The sequence below is a fragment of the Oncorhynchus keta genome, unplaced genomic scaffold (genome assembly GCF_023373465.1).
Source record: "Oncorhynchus keta strain PuntledgeMale-10-30-2019 unplaced genomic scaffold, Oket_V2 Un_contig_6239_pilon_pilon, whole genome shotgun sequence".
NCBI classification, from domain to species: Eukaryota; Metazoa; Chordata; class Actinopteri; order Salmoniformes; family Salmonidae; genus Oncorhynchus; species Oncorhynchus keta.
In genome coordinates this window covers 7,501-22,500 of record NW_026288747.1, presented here as the reverse complement: position 1 = coordinate 22,500, position 15,000 = coordinate 7,501, and the positions used below count along the sequence as shown (strand labels likewise).

Below are 15,000 nucleotides of genomic sequence, written 5' to 3'. Positions count from 1 at the left end.
AATGATATTATTCTATGTGTAGGTGGGGAGGGGTGGATAATGATATTATTCTATGTGTAGGTGGTGAGGGGGCGATAATGATATTATTCTATGTGTAGGTGGGGAGGGGGGTGGATAATGATATTATTCTATGTGTAGGTGGGGAGGGGGGTGGATAATGATATTATTCTATGTGTAGGTGGGGAGGGTGGATAATGATATTATTCTATGTGTATGTGGGGAGGGGATAATGATATTATTCTATGTGTAGGTGGGGAGGGGGGCGATAATGATATTATTCTATGTGTAGGTGGGGAGGGTGGATAATGATATTGTTCTATGTGTAGGTGGGGAGTGGTGGATAATGATATTATTCTATGTGTAGGTGGGGAGGAGTGGATAATGATATTATTCTATGTGTAGGTGGGGAGGGGGGATAATGATATTATTCTATGTGTAGGTGGGGAGGGGGATAATGATATTATTCTTTGTGTAGGTGGGGAGGGGAGGGGATAATGATATTATTCTATGTGTAGGTGGGGAGGGGGATAATGATATTATTCTATGTGTAGGTGGGGAGGGGGGGATAATGATATTATTCTATGTGTAGGTGGGGAGGAGTGGATAATGATATTATTCTTTGTGTAGGTGGGGAGGGGGGAGGGGGATAATGATATTATTCTATGTGTAGGTGGGGAGGGGTGGATAATGATATTATTCTATGTGTAGGTGTGGTGGGGGGTGGATAATTATATTATTCTATGTGTATGTGTGGAGGGGGGTGGATAATTATATTATTCTTTGTGTATGTGGGGAGGGGGGGATAATGATATTATTCTATGTGTAGGTGTGGAGGGGTGGATAATGATATTATTCTATGTGTAGGTGGGGAGGGGGATAATTATATTATTCTTTGTGTATGTGGGGAGGGGGATAATGATATTATTCTATGTGTATGTGGGGAGGAGGATAATGATATTATTCTATGTGTATGTGGGGAGGAGTGGATAATGATATTATTCTATGTGTATGTGGGGAGGGGGATAATGATATTATTCTATGTGTAGGTGGGGAGGGGATAATTATATTATTCTATGTGTATGTGGGGAGGGGTGGATAATGATATTATTCTATGTGTAGGTGGGGAGGGGGATAATGATATTATTCTATGTGTAGGTGGGGAGGGGGATAATGATATTATTCTATGTGTAGGTGGGGAGGGGGATAATGATATTATTCTATGTGTAGGTGGGGAGGATAATGATATTATTCTATGTGTAGGTGGGGAGGGAGGATAATGATATTATTCTATGTGTATGTGGGGAGGAGTGGATAATGATATTATTCTATGTGTATGTGGGGAGGGGGATAATGATATTATTCTATGTGTAGGTGGGGAGGGGGATAATTATATTATTCTATGTGTATGTGGGGAGGGTGGATAATGATATTATTCTATGTGTAGGTGGGGAGGGGATAATTATATTATTCTATGTGTAGGTGGGGAGGGGTGGATAATGATATTATTCTATGTGTAGGTGGGGAGGGGGGGATAATGATATTATTCTATGTGTAGGTGGGGAGGGGTGGATAATGATATTATTCTATGTGTAGGTGGGGAGGGGGGGATAATGATATTATTCTATGTGTAGGTGGGGAGGGGGATAATGATATTATTCTATGTGTAGGTGGGGAGGGGAGGATAATGATATTATTCTCTAAAAATTGTGTCATTGTGATTATATGTATTTATGTATCAGAAACAGCAACAGCGTCTGTGAGGGTCTCAGTTTAGCTTGTTTTTGCAATATCTTCTCTGTTCTGTGCCATATTTGAGGAGCAGTGATTCCCCAACCTCTCCTCTTGTACCCCAGACTGTCCTCTGCTTTGATGTACCACATCACCACAGCTGATTAAAATGGTAACCTGATCATCAAGCCTCTCATTCCTTATTTCAGCTGCTTTAGTTCTGAAATACATCAAATACATGGACTGTCTTGAGTCACTGGAGGAGAGGTTGGGGAGTCACTGGAGGAGAGGTTGGGGAATCACTGGAGGAGAGGATAGGGAATCACTGGAGGAGAGGTTAGGGAATCACTGGAGGAGAGGTTAGGGAATCACTGGAGGAGAGGTTGGGGAGTCACTGGAGGAGAGGTTGGGGAGTCATTGGAGGAGAGGTTAGGGAGTCACTGGAGGAGAGGTTAGGGAATAACTGGAGGAGAGGTTAGGGAGTCACTGGAGGAGAGTTTAGGGAGTCACTGGAGGAGAGGTTAGGGAATCACTGGAGGAGAGGTTAGGGAGTCACTGGAGGAGAGGTTAGGGAATCACTGGAGGAGAGGTTGGGGAGTCACTGGAGGAGAGGTTGGGGAGTCACTGGAGGAGAGGATAGGGAGTCACTGGAGGAGAGGTTGGGGAGTCACTGGAGGAGAGGTTGGGGAATCACTGGAGGAGAGGTTAGGGAATCACTGGAGGAGAGGTTGGGAGTCACTGGAGGAGAGGTTGGGGGAGTCACTGGAGGAGAGGTTGGGGAGTCACTGGAGGAGAGGTTGGGGAGTCACTGGAGGAGAGGTTGGGGAGTCACTGGAGGAGAGGTTGGGGAGTCACTGGAGGAGAGGTTGGGAGTCACTGGAGGAGAGGTTGGGAGTCACTGGAGGAGAGGTTGGGGAGTCACTGGAGGAGAGGTTGGGGAGTCACTGGAGGAGAGGTTGGGGAATCACTGGAGGAGAGGTTGGGGAGTCACTGGAGGAGAGGTTGGGGAGTCACTGGAGGAGAGGTTGGGGAGTCACTGGAGGAGAGGTTGGGGAGTCACTGGAGGAGAGGTTGGGGAGTCACTGGAGGAGAGGTTGGGGAGTCACTGGAGGAGAGGTTGGGGAGTCACTGGAGGAGAGGTTGGGGAGTCACTGGAGGAGAGGTTGGGGAGTCACTGGAGGAGAGGTTGGGAGTCACTGGAGGAGAGGTTGGGGAGTCACTGGAGGAGGGTTGGGAGTCACTGGAGGAGAGGTTGGGGAGTCACTGGAGGAGAGGTTGGGAGTCACTGGAGGAGAGGTTGGGGAGTCACTGGAGGAGAGGTTGGGGAGTCACTGGAGGAGAGGTTGGGGAATCACTGGAGGAGAGGTTGGGGAGTCACTGGAGGAGAGGTTGGGGAGTCACTGGAGGAGAGGTTGGGGAGTCACTGGAGGAGAGGTTGGGGAGTCACTGGAGGAGAGGTTGGGGAGTCACTGGAGGAGAGGTTGGGGAGTCACTGGAGGAGAGGTTGGGGAGTCACTGGAGGAGAGGTTGGGGAGTCACTGGAGGAGAGGTTGGGGAGTCACTGGAGGAGAGGTTGGGGAGTCACTGGAGGAGAGGTTGGGGGAGTCACTGGAGGAGAGGTTGGGGGAGTCACTGGAGGAGAGGTTGGGGAGTCACTGGAGGAGAGGTTGGGGAGTCACTGGAGGAGAGGTTGGGGGAGTCACTGGAGGAGAGGTTGGGAGTCACTGGAGGAGAGGTTGGGGAGTCACTGGAGGAGAGGTTGGGGAGTCACTGGAGGAGAGGTTGGGAGTCACTGGAGGAGAGGTTGAGAGTCACTGGAGGAGAGGTTGGGGAGTCACTGGAGGAGAGGATAGGGAGTCACTGGAGGAGGGTTGGGGAGTCACTGGAGGAGAGGTTGGGGAGTCACTGGAGGAGAGGTTGGGGAGTCACTGGAGGAGAGGTTGGGAGTCACTGGAGGAGAGGATGGGGAGTCACTGGAGGAGAGGTTGGGGAGTCACTGGAGGAGAGGTTGGGGAGTCACTGGAGGAGAGGATAGGGAGTCACTGGAGGAGAGGTTGGGGAGTCACTGGAGGAGAGGTTGGGGAGTCACTGGAGGAGAGGTTGGGGAGTCACTGGAGGAGAGGTTGGGGAGTCACTGGAGGAGAGGATAGGGAGTCACTGGAGGAGAGGTTGGGGAGTCACTGGAGGAGAGGTTGGGGAGTCACTGGAGGAGAGGTTGGGGAGTCACTGGAGGAGAGGATAGGGGAGTCACTGGTGGAGAGGTTGGGGAGTCACTGGGGGAGAGGTTGGGGAGTCACTGGAGGAGAGGTTGGGAGTCACTGGAGGAGAGGTTGGGGAGTCACTGGAGGAGAGGTTGGGGAGTCACTGGAGGAGAGGATGGGGAGTCACTGGAGGATAGATTAGGAATCACTGGAGGAGAGATTAGGGAATGACTGGAGGAGAGATTAGGGAATGACTGGAGGAGAGGTTAGGGAATGACTGGAGGAGAGGATAGGGAGTCACTGGAGGAGAGGTTAGGGAATCACTGGAGAGGTTGGGGAATCACTGGAGGAGAGGTTGGGGAGTCACTGGAGGAGAGGTTGGGGAGTCACTGGAGGAGGGGTTGGGGAATCACTGGAGGAGAGGTTGGGGAGTCACTGGAGGAGAGGTTGGGGAGTCACTGCAGGAGAGGTTGGGGAATCACTGGAGGAGAGATTAGGGAATGACTGGAGGAGAGATTAGGGAATGACTGGAGGAGAGGTTAGGGAATGACTGGAGGAGAGGTTAGGGAATCACTGGAGGAGAGGTTAGGGAATGACTGGAGGAGAGGTTGGGGAATCACTGGAGGAGAGATTAGGGAATCACTGGAGGAGAGGATAGGGAGTCACTGGAGGAGAGGTTGGGGAGTCACTGGAGGAGAGGTTGGGGAGTCACTGGAGGAGAGGTTAGGGAGTCACTGGAGGAGAGGTTGGGGAGTCACTGGAGGATAGATTAGGGAATCACTGGAGGAGAGATTAGGGAATGACTGGAGGAGAGATTAGGGAATGACTGGAGGAGAGGTTAGGGAATGACTGGAGGAGAGGTTAGGAATCACTGGAGGAGGTTAGGGGAATGACTGGAGGAGAGGTTCACTGGAGGAGAGGTTGGGGAGTCACTGGAGGAGAGGTTGGGGAGTCACTGGAGGAGAGGTTGGGGAGTCACTGGAGGAGGGTTGGGGAGTCACTGGAGGATAGATTAGGGAATCACTGGAGGAGAGATTAGGGAATGACTGGAGGAGAGATTAGGGAATGACTGGAGGAGAGGTTAGGGAATGACTGGAGGAGGTTAGGGAATCACTGGAGGAGAGGTTAGGGAATGACTGGAGGAGAGGTTGGGGAATCACTGGAGGAGAGATTAGGAATCACTGGAGGAGAGGATAGGGAGTCACTGGAGGAGAGGTTGGGGGGAGTCACTGGAGGAGAGGTTGGGGAGTCACTGGAGGAGAGGTTGAGGAGTCACTGGAGGAGAGGATAGGGAGTCACTGGAGGAGGAGGTTGGGAGTCACTGGAGGAGAGGTTGGGGAGTCACTGGAGGAGAGGTTGGGGAGTCACTGGAGGAGAGGTTGGGGAGTCACTGGAGGAGAGGTTCACTGGAGGAGGTTGGGGAGTCACTGGAGGAGAGGATGGAGTCACTGGAGGAGTTCACTGGAGGAGAGGTTGGGGAGTCACTGGAGGAGAGGTTGGGGAGTCACTGGAGGAGAGGTTGGGGAGTCACTGGAGGAGGATAAGGAGTCACTGGAGGAGAGGTTGGGGAGTCACTGGAGGAGAGGTTGGGGAGTCACTGGAGGAGAGGTTGGGGAGTCACTGGAGGAGAGGATAGGGAGTCACTGGTGGAGAGGTTGAGTCACTGGGGGAGAGGTTCACTGGAGGAGAGGTTGGGGAGTCACTGGAGGAGAGGTTGGGGAGTCACTGGAGGAGAGGTTGGGGAGTCACTGGAGGAGAGGTTGGGGAGTCACTGGAGGATAGATTAGGGAATCACTGGAGGAGAGATTAGGGAATGACTGGAGGAGAGATTAGGGAATGACTGGAGGAGAGGTTAGGGAATGACTGGAGGAGAGGATAGGAGTCACTGGAGAGAGGTTAGGGAATCACTGGAGGAGAGGTTGGGAATCACTGGAGGAGAGGTTGGGGAGTCACTGGAGGAGAGGTTGGGGAGTCACTGGAGGAGAGGTTGGGGAATCACTGGAGGAGAGGTTGGGGAGTCACTGGAGAGAGGTTGGGGAGTCACTGGAGGAGAGGTTGGGGAATCACTGGAGGAGAGATTAGGAATGACTGGAGGAGAGATTAGGGAATGACTGGAGGAGAGGTTAGGGAATGACTGGAGGAGAGGTTAGGGAATCACTGGAGGAGAGGTTAGGAATGACTGGAGGGTTGGGAATCACTGGAGGAGAGATTAGGGAATCACTGGAGGAGAGGATAGGGAGTCACTGGAGGAGAGGTTGGGAGTCACTGGAGGAGAGGTTGGGGAGTCACTGGAGGAGAGGTTGGGGAGTCACTGGAGGAGAGGTTGGGAGTCACTGGAGGAGAGTTGGGGAGTCACTGGAGGAGAGGTTGGGAGTCACTGGAGGAGAGGTTGGGGTCACTGGAGGAGAGGGTTGGGGAGTCACTGGAGGAGAGGATAGGGAGTCACTGGAGGAGAGGTTGGGGAGTCACTGGATGAGAGGTTGGGGAGTCACTGGAGGAGAGGTTGGGGAGTCACTGGAGGAGAGGTTGGGGAGTCACTGGAGGAGAGGATAGGGAGTCACTGGAGGAGAGGTTGGGGAGTCACTGGAGGAGAGGTTGGGGAGTCACTGGAGGAGAGGTTGGGGAGTCACTGGAGGAGAGGATAGGGAGTCACTGGTGGAGAGGTTGGGGAGTCACTGGGGGAGAGGTTGGGGAGTCACTGGAGGAGAGGTTGGGGAGTCACTGGAGGAGAGGTTGGGGAGTCACTGGAGGAGAGGTTGGGGAGTCACTGGAGGAGAGGTTGGGGAGTCACTGGAGGATAGATTAGGGAATCACTGGAGGAGAGATTAGGGAATGACTGGAGGAGAGATTAGGGAATGACTGGAGGAGAGGTTAGGGAATGACTGGAGGAGAGGATAGGGAGTCACTGGAGGAGAGGTTAGGGAATCACTGGAGGAGAGGTTGGGGAGTCACTGGAGGAGAGGTTGGGGAGTCACTGGAGGAGAGGTTGGGGAGTCACTGGAGGAGAGGTTGGGGAGTCACTGGAGGAGAGGTTGGGGGAGTCACTGGAGGAGAGGATAGGGAGTCACTGGAGGAGAGGTTGGGGAGTCACTGGAGGAGAGGTTGGGGAGTCACTGGAGGAGAGGTTGGGGAGTCACTGGAGGAGGTTGGGGAGTCACTGGAGGAGGGTTGGGAGTCACTGGAGGAGAGGTTGAGGAGTCACTGGAGGAGGGTTGGGGAGTCACTGGAGGAGAGGATAGGGGAGTCACTGGAGGAGAGGTTGGGAGTCACTGGAGGAGAGGTTGGGGAGTCACTGGAGGAGAGGTTGGGGGAGTCACTGGAGGAGAGGTTGGGGAGTCACTGGAGGAGAGGATAGGGAGTCACTGGAGGAGAGGTTGGGAGTCACTGGAGGAGAGGTTGGGGAGTCACTGGAGGAGAGGTTGGGGAGTCACTGGAGGAGAGGATAGGGTCACTGGTGGAGAGGTTGGGAGTCACTGGGGGAGAGGTTGGGGAGTCACTGGAGGAGAGGTTGGGGAGTCACTGGAGGAGAGGTTGGGGAGTCACTGGAGGAGAGGTTGGGGAGTCACTGGAGGAGAGGTTGGGGAGTCACTGGAGGATAGATTAGGGAATCACTGGAGGAGAGATTAGGAATGACTGGAGGAGAGATTAGGGAATGACTGGAGGAGAGGTTAGGGAATGACTGGAGGAGAGGATAGGGAGTCACTGGAGGAGAGGTTAGGGAATCACTGGAGGAGAGGTTGGGGAATCACTGGAGGAGAGGTTGGGGAGTCACTGGAGGAGAGGTTGGGGAGTCACTGGAGGAGAGGTTGGGGAATCACTGGAGGAGAGGTTGGGGAGTCACTGGAGGAGAGGTTGGGGAGTCACTGGAGGAGAGGTTGGGGAATCACTGGAGGAGAGATTAGGGAATGACTGGAGGAGAGATTAGGGAATGACTGGAGGAGAGGTTAGGGAATGACTGGAGGAGAGGTTAGGGAATCACTGGAGGAGAGGTTAGGGAATGACTGGAGGAGAGGTTGGGGAATCACTGGAGGAGAGATTAGGGAATCACTGGAGGAGAGGATAGGGAGTCACTGGAGGAGAGGTTGGGGAGTCACTGGAGGAGAGGTTGGGGAGTCACTGGAGGAGAGGTTAGGGAGTCACTGGAGGAGAGGTTGGGGAGTCACTGGAGGATAGATTAGGGAATCACTGGAGGAGAGATTAGGGAATGACTGGAGGAGAGATTAGGGAATGACTGGAGGAGAGGTTAGGGAATGACTGGAGGAGAGGTTAGGGAATCACTGGAGGAGAGGTTAGGGAATGACTGGAGGAGAGGTTGGGGAATCACTGGAGGAGAGGTTGGGGAGTCACTGGAGGAGAGGTTGGGGAGTCACTGGAGGAGAGGTTGGGGAGTCACTGGAGGAGAGGTTGGGGAGTCACTGGAGGATAGATTAGGGAATCACTGGAGGAGAGATTAGGGAATGACTGCAGGAGAGATTAGGGAATGACTGGAGGAGAGGTTAGGGAATGACTGGAGGAGAGGTTAGGGAATCACTGGAGGAGAGGTTAGGGAATGACTGGAGGAGAGGTTGGGGAATCACTGGAGGAGAGATTAGGGAATCACTGGAGGAGAGGATAGGGAGTCACTGGAGGAGAGGTTGGGGAGTCACTGGAGGAGAGGTTGGGGAGTCACTGGAGGAGAGGTTGAGGAGTCACTGGAGGAGAGGATAGGAGTCACTGGAGGAGAGGTTGGGGAGTCACTGGAGGAGAGGTTGGGGAGTCACTGGAGGAGAGGTTGGGAGTCACTGGAGGAGAGGGTTGGGGAGTCACTGGAGGAGAGGTTGGGGAGTCACTGGAGGAGAGGTTGGGGAGTCACTGGAGGAGAGGTTGGGGAGTCACTGGAGGAGAGGATAGGGAGTCACTGGAGGAGAGGTTGGGAGTCACTGGAGGAGAGGTTGGGGAGTCACTGGAGGAGAGGTTGGGAGTCACTGGAGGAGAGGTTGGGGAGTCACTGGAGGAGAGGATAGGGAGTCACTGGAGGAGAGGTTGGGGAGTCACTGGAGGAGAGGTTGGGGAGTCACTGGAGGAGAGGTTGGGGAGTCACTGGAGGAGAGATTAGGAATGACTGGAGGAGAGATTAGGGAATGACTGGAGGAGAGGTTAGGGAATGACTGGAGGAGAGGTTAGGGAATCACTGGAGGAGAGGTTAGGGAATGACTGGAGGAGAGGTTGGGGAATCACTGGAGGAGAGGTTGGGGAGTCACTGGAGGAGAGGTTGGGGAGTCACTGGAGGAGAGGTTGGGGAGTCACTGGAGGAGAGGTTGGGGAGTCACTGGAGGATAGATTAGGAATCACTGGAGGAGAGATTAGGGAATGACTGGAGGAGAGATTAGGGAATGACTGGAGGAGAGGTTAGGGAATGACTGGAGGAGAGGTTAGGGAATCACTGGAGGAGAGGTTAGGGAATGACTGGAGGAGAGGTTGGGGAATCACTGGAGGAGGGATTAGGGAATCACTGGAGGAGAGGATAGGGAGTCACTGGAGGAGAGGTTGGGGAGTCACTGGAGGAGAGGTTGGGGAGTCACTGGAGGAGAGGTTGGGGAGTCACTGGAGGAGAGGTTGGGGAGTCACTGGAGGATAGATTAGGGAATCACTGGAGGAGAAATTAGGGAATGACTGCAGGAGAGATTAGGGAATGACTGGAGGAGAGGTTAGGGAATGACTGGAGGAGAGGTTAGGGAATCACTGGAGGAGAGGTTAGGGAATGACTGGAGGAGAGGTTGGGGAATCACTGGAGGAGAGATTAGGGAATCACTGGAGGAGAGGATAGGGAGTCACTGGAGGAGAGGTTAGGGAATCACTGGAGGAGAGGTTGGGGAGTCACTGGAGGAGAGGTTAGGGAATCACTGGAGGAGAGGATAGGGAGTCACTGGAGGAGAGGTTAGGGAATCACTGGAGGAGAGGATAGGGAGTCACTGGAGGAGAGGTTAGGGAATCACTGGAGGAGAGGATAGGGAGTCACTGGAGGAGAGGTTGGGGAGTCACTGGAGGAGAGGTTAGGGAATCACTGGAGGACAGGATAGGGAGTCACTGGAGGAGAGGTTGGGGAGTCACTGGAGGAGAGGATAGGGAGTCACTGGAGGAGAGGTTAGGGAATCACTGGAGGAGAGGATAGGGAGTCACTGGAGGAGAGGTTGGGGAGTCACTGGAGGAGAGGATAGGGAGTCACTGGAGGAGAGGTTAGGGAATCACTGGAGGAGAGAATGGGGAGTCACTGGAGGAGAGAATGGGGAGTCACTGGAGGAGAGGTTAGGGAATGACTGGAGGAGAAGTTGGGGAATAATTGGAGGAGAGGATAGGGAATCACTGGAGGAGAGGATAGGGAATCACTGGAGGAGAGGCTGGGGAGTCACTGGAGGAGAAGTTAGGGAGTGACTGGAGGAGGGGTTAGGGAGTCACTGGAGGAGAGGTTGGGGATTTACTGGAGGAGAGGATAGGGAGTCACTGGAGGAGAGGATAGGGAGTCACTGGAGGAGAGGATAGGGAGTCACTGGAGGAGAGGTTAGGGAGTCACTGGAGGAGAGGTTTGGGAGTCACTGGAGGAGAGGATAGGGAGTCACTGGAGGAGAGGTTAGGGAATCACTGGAGGAGAGGTTAGGGAGTCACTGGAGGAGAGGATAGGGAGTCAGTGGAGGAGAGGATAGGGAGTCACTGGAGGAGAGGTTAGGGAGTCACTGGAGGAGAGGTTAGGGATTTACTGGAGGAGAGGATAGGGAGTCACTGGAGGAGAGAATAGGGAATCACTGGAGGAGAGATTAGGGAATGACTGGAGGAGAGGTTAGGGAATGACTGGAGGAGAGGTTGGGGAATCACTGGAGGAGAGGATAGGGAATCACTGGAGGAGAGGATAGGGATTTACTGGAGGAGAGGTTGGGGAATCACTGGAGGAGAGGATAGGGAATCACTGGAGGAGAGGCTGGGGAATCACTGGAGGAGAGGTTAGGGAGTCACTGGAGGAGAGGTTAGGGAATGACTGGAGGAGAGAATAGGGATTTACTGGAGGAGAGGATAGGGAGTCACTGGAGGAGAGGTTAGGGAATCACTGGAGGAGAGGATAGGGAATCACTGGAGGAGAGGATAGGGATTTACTGGAGGAGAGGATAGGGAGTCACTGGAGGAGAGGATAGGGAGTCACTGGAGGAGAGGTTAGGGAGTCACTGGAGGAGGGGTTAGGGAGTCACTGGAGGAGAGGATAGGGAGTCACTGGAGGAGAGGTTAGGGATTTACTGGAGGAGAGGATAGGGTGTCACTGGAGGAGAGGATAGGAAGTCACTGGAGGAGAGGTTAGGAGTCACCGGAGGAGAGGTTAGGGAGTCACTGGAGGAGAGGTTTTGGAGTCACTGGAGGAGAGGTTAGGGAGTTACTGGAGGAGAGGTTAGGGATTTACTGGAGGAGAGGATAGGGAGTCACTGGAGGAAAGGATAGGGAGTCACTGGAGGAGAGGTTAGGGAATCACTGGAGGAGAGGATAGGGAGTCACTGGAGGAGAGGTCAGGGAATCACTGGAGGAGAGGTTAGGGATTTACTGGAGGAGAGGTTAGGGAGTCACTGGAGGAGAGGTTAGGGATTTACTGGAGGAGAGGTTAGGGATTTACTGGAGGAGAGGATAGGGAGTCACTGGAGGAGAGGATAGGGAGTCACTGGAGGAGAGGTTAGGGAGTCACTGGAGGAGAGGTTAGGGAATCACTGGAGGAGAGGATAGGGAGTCACTGGAGGAGAGGTCAAGGAATCACTGGAGGAGAGGTTAGGGATTTACTGGAGGAGAGGTTAGGGAGTCACTGGAGGAGAGGTTAGGGATTTACTGGAGGAGGGGTTAGGGAGTCACTGGAGGAGAGGTTGGGGATTTACTGGAGGAGAGGATAGGGAGTCACTGGAGGAGAGGATAGGGAGTCACTGGAGGAGAGGATAGGGAGTCACTGGAGGAGAGGTTAGGGATTCACTGGAGGAGAGGTTTGGGAGTCACTGGAGGAGAGGATAGGGAGTCACTGGAGGAGAGGTTAGGGAATCACTGGAGGAGAGGTTAGGGAGTCACTGGAGGAGAGGATAGGGAGTCACTGGAGGAGAGGATAGGGAGTCACTGGAGGAGAGGTTAGGGAGTCACTGGAGGAGAGGTTAGGGATTTACTGGAGGAGAGGATAGGGAGTCACTGGAGGAGAGGATAGGGAATCACTGGAGGAGGGATTAGGGAATGACTGGAGGAGATGTTAGGGAATGACTGGAGGAGAGGTTGGGGAATCACTGGAGGAGAGGATAGGGAATCACTGGAGGAGAGGATAGGGATTTACTGGAGGAGAGGTTGGGGAATCACTGGAGGAGAGGATAGGGAATCACTGGAGGAGAGGTTGGGGAATCACTGGAGGAGAGGATAGGGAATCACTGGAGGAGAGGATAGGGATTTACTGGAGGAGAGGTTGGGGAATTACTGGAGGAGAGGTTAGGGAGTTACTGGAGGAGAGGTTAGGGATTTACTGGAGGAGAGGATAGGGAGTCACTGGAGGAAAGGATAGGGAGTCACTGGAGGAGAGGTTAGGGAATCACTGGAGGAGAGGATAGGGAGTCACTGGAGGAGAGGTCAGGGAATCACTGGAGGAGAGGTTAGGGATTTACTGGAGGAGAGGTTAGGGAGTCACTGGAGGAGAGGTTAGGGATTTACTGGAGGAGAGGTTAGGGATTTACTGGAGGAGAGGATAGGGAGTCACTGGAGGAGAGGTTAGGGAGTCACTGGAGGAGAGGTTAGGGAGTCACTGGAGGAGAGGTTAGGGAATCACTGGAGGAGAGGATAGGGAGTCACTGGAGGAGAGGTCAAGGAATCACTGGAGGAGAGGTTAGGGATTTACTGGAGGAGAGGTTAGGGAGTCACTGGAGGAGAGGTTAGGGATTTACTGGAGGAGGGGTTAGGGAGTCACTGGAGGAGAGGTTGGGGATTTACTGGAGGAGAGGATAGGGAGTCACCGGAGGAGAGGATAGGGAGTCACTGGAGGAGAGGATAGGGAGTCACTGGAGGAGAGGTTAGGGATTCACTGGAGGAGAGGTTTGGGAGTCACTGGAGGAGAGGATAGGGAGTCACTGGAGGAGAGGTTAGGGAATCACTGGAGGAGAGGTTAGGGAGTCACTGGAGGAGAGGATAGGGAGTCACTGGAGGAGAGGATAGGGAGTCACTGGAGGAGAGGTTAGGGAGTCACTGGAGGAGAGGTTAGGGATTTACTGGAGGAGAGGATAGGGAGTCACTGGAGGAGAGGATAGGGAATCACTGGAGGAGGGATTAGGGAATGACTGGAGGAGATGTTAGGGAATGACTGGAGGAGAGGTTGGGGAATCACTGGAGGAGAGGATAGGGAATCACTGGAGGAGAGGATAGGGATTTACTGGAGGAGAGGTTGGGGAATCACTGGAGGAGAGGATAGGGAATCACTGGAGGAGAGGTTGGGGAATCACTGGAGGAGAGGATAGGGAATCACTGGAGGAGAGGATAGGGATTTACTGGAGGAGAGGTTGGGGAATTACTGGAGGAGAGGATAGGGAATCACTGGAGGAGAGGTTAGGGAATCACTGGAGGAGAGGATAGGGAATCACTGGAGGAGAGGATAGGGATTTACTGGAGGAGAGGATAGGGAGTCACTGGAGGAGAGGATAGGGAGTCACTGGAGGAGAGGTTAGGGAGTCACTGGAGGAGGGGTTAGGGAGTCACTGGAGGAGAGGATAGGGAGTCACTGGAGGAGAGGTTAGGGATTTACTGGAGGAGAGGATAGGGAGTCACTGGAGGAGAGGATAGGAAGTCACTGGAGGAGAGGTTAGGGAGTCACTGGAGGAGAGGTTAGGGAATCACTGGAGGATGGGTTTGGGAATCACTGGAGGATGGGTTTGGGAATCACTGGAGGAGAGGTTAGGGAGTCACTGGAGGAGAGGTTAGGGAATCACTGGAGGATGGGTTTGGGAATCACTGGAGGAGAGGTTAGGGAATCACTGGAGGAGAGGTTTGGGAGTCACTGGAGGAGAGGATAGGGAGTCACTGGAGGAGAGGTTAGGGAATCACTGGAGGAGAGGATAGGGAGTCACTGGAGGAGAGGATAGGGATTTACTGGAGGAGGGGATAGGGATTTACTGGAGGAGAGGTTAGAGAATCACTGGAGGATGGGTTTGGGAATCACTGGAGGAGAGGTTGGGTAATCACTGGTGGAGAGGTTAGGGAGTCACCGGAGGAGAGGTTAGGGAGTCACTGGAGGAGAGGTTAGGGAGTCACTGGAGGAGAGGTTAGGGAGTTACTGGAGGAGAGGTTAGGGATTTACTGGAGGAGAGGATAGGGAGTCACTGGAGGAAAGGATAGGGAGTCACTGGAGGAGAGGTTAGGGAATCACTGGAGGAGAGGATAGGGAGTCACTGGAGGAGAGGTCAGGGAATCACTGGAGGAGAGGTTAGGGATTTACTGGAGGAGAGGTTAGGGAGTCACTGGAGGAGAGGTTAGGGATTTACTGGAGGAGAGGTTAGGGATTTACTGGAGGAGAGGATAGGGAGTCACTGGAGGAGAGGATAGGGAGTCACTGGAGGAGAGGATAGGGAGTCACTGGAGGAGAGGTTAGGGAGTCACTGGGGGAGAGGTTAGGGATTTACTGGAGGAGAGGATAGGGAGTCACTGGAGGAGAGGATAGGGAATCACTGGAGGATGGGTTTGGGAATCACTGGAGGAGAGGTTAGGGAGTCACTGGAGGAGAGGTTAGGAAGTGACTGGAGGAGAGGTTAGGGAATCACTGGAGGATGGGTTTGGGAATCACTGGAGGATGGGTTTGGGAATCACTGGAGGAGAGGTTAGGAAGTCACTGGAGGAGAGGTTAGGGAATCACTGGAGGATGGGTTTGGGAATCACTGGAGGATGGGTTTGGGAATCACTGGAGGAAAGGTTAGGGAGTCACTGGAGGAGAGGTTAGGGAATCACTGGAGGATGGGTTTGGGAATCACTGGAGGATGGGTTTGGGAATCACTGGAGGAAAGGTTAGGGAGTCACTGGAGGAGAGGTTAGGGAATCACTGGAGGATGGGTTT

General features: G+C 53.7%; 1 protein-coding gene across 1 annotated transcript in view; it reads left to right on the top strand.

Annotated features, from left to right (window-relative positions):
• The window catches only part of LOC127925769 (adhesion G protein-coupled receptor E1-like), a gene marked incomplete at its 3' end in the record, with an annotated part of 21,824 nt that overhangs the window by 3,995 nt on the left and 2,829 nt on the right, over positions 1–15,000 (top strand). The gene's annotated exons all lie outside the window — the stretch shown is intronic.